The sequence below is a fragment of the Hemicordylus capensis genome, chromosome 12 (genome assembly GCF_027244095.1).
Source record: "Hemicordylus capensis ecotype Gifberg chromosome 12, rHemCap1.1.pri, whole genome shotgun sequence".
NCBI classification, from domain to species: domain Eukaryota; kingdom Metazoa; phylum Chordata; class Lepidosauria; order Squamata; family Cordylidae; genus Hemicordylus; species Hemicordylus capensis.
In genome coordinates, this window is record NC_069668.1 from 10,212,806 (window position 1) to 10,214,816 (window position 2,011).

Genomic DNA, 2,011 nt, shown 5'->3' on the forward strand with positions numbered 1-2,011 from the left:
GTCCTGGCTTTGGATCTGAAATGTTTTTTGTTGGGTAGTTTTTGCAGTGTGATAATATTTAAGGGAAGTAAATTGCCGGAGAAGCAGCTCCCTTTTCTTGTGCCCTGTCTGTGTGCATGTGGGGCACCCTCTTCAGCTCCCAGACAACTCTTGACACCCTAAACCTGGGCTCCAAACCTTGGCTCCCCAGATGTGGGGCTACAATTCCCATTGCCCCCTGCCACAATATTCAAGGGCGTCTGGGAAGCCTACCAGTGTGTGTGTGTGTGTGTGTATGTGAGGGGGAGAGAGCATCCGCCCCCTCCTTTGGTGCTCAGGGCATCACGCCCCACTCAGGGAGCATACAGCTATCCGGGCTGGTAGCCATGAATCTGTCGAATCCATTTTTAAACCCATTTAGACTGGTGGCCACCGCCACATCCGATTCCACAGTCCGACTGCACATTGGGCTGAGAAGAACTTGCTTTTGTCTGTCCTGGATCTCCCCACCTTTAGCTTCAACGGATGACCCTGGAGTCTTAACATTACGAGAGGGGGAGAAAAACAACTCAGAAGCCCCAGATGCTGACTGTTGCAGCAGGGGGTGATGGGAGTCGTAGTCCAACTGGGCACACGAGGTTTGGCGCCCCTAAAGCACACGGAGCAGCGCTGCCTCCTTGCCCGCTGCGCCCTAGGTGCCATTTCAGGAGTCGGCCTCCGGTCTGGGGGTCATGCGGTCGCTGGAATCCATCTGTATTCCTAGCTTCTGTCCAGCGGTGCAGCTCTCGCTCCTCTCCCTCCCCTCCGCCGGCCTCTCCAGCTCCTCTCCCATTTTGCATCCATATTTCCTCGCTCCCGTTCTTGTCCCCCAGCAGCGCTGCCGCTCGCCAGGAGCGTGTGACATTCCTGTGCGGGAAGCAGCCGGCCTTCCCGGAGCAGCGCCTAGCTGCAAGCCACAGACGCCGATGGTGGCTGGCGCAGGGCTGGCTTGGCCCGAGCGGGGCGAAGGAATCGCTGAGTGTTTGCTTTGGCCCGCCTCGCCGCTTTCGCTCCCCGCCAGTGACACAGCCCCACCGCAGCTTCCAGGCAAAGACGGCTGAGCAGAGTCGCACCCAAACCTCCTGGCTCGAAAGTTCAGTGCTGATGGTGGTGGCCATTTCTGCCAGCCACGGAATACCCTCCAACATTTCACGGGCAAAGGCAGGGATTCCCTGCTTGGAGATGTTTCAGGGCTAGAGATCTTTAGAAGGGAAGGTGAAATCCCCAAGAATGACAACAGCTTATACAATTTGCATGAATGGCATTCTAGTGGGAAGGGAACCCCAAACCCTTGTTGATTAGAATCTTACGGAGCTCTCCCCCCAAACATAAAGTAGGAACAGCCTCCCTAGGGAGGTATACCTGGATCCTTCACAGCCTGCCTTCAGGAGGCTGATGAAACTGTTTTTAGTTCTATTTAGTACTATTTTAGAAACAAGCTTTTTAGACCTTTCATTAACAAAAAGGTCACCGGGTCAGCTTGGTTGCTGAGTGGGGATTGGAACCCAGGCCTCGCAAAACACTCTTGACTTTGCTGGTTCTCTCTGAACAGGAGTTAGAGTGCACCCTATTCTAGGCCCCGTGGTGTACAATGTCTATATGGCACATGCATGTGGCTTGAGTGTGAGCTCCATGTGCCTTACAGTGATCTCTGCCACTTGAGCCCTCTAAGGCGTGTGGGAAACGACCCTCAGGGGCTCCGTTTCAGCCTTCCAGCTTGTCCCAGACTGAAATGAGTGAGGCCGGCAGGATGAAGTCCACCCTTGGTGATCTCCCGCACCCATTCTGTCCTCTTGCTGCCACACCTTCACTTTATCATCGGCGGAGGCGGCTTCACCATACACGCAGACGTCATGGCCCTCTGATTTGCGCAGCTTTGGTCTCATGGGCGAAGGCACACGTTTTGCTTCCATCTTCCAAAATAAATGGTCCACGGCTGGTCACCCTCAGGTGCTTGGCTCGGTTCTGCCCTCCACTGAAAGGCTCACTCTGG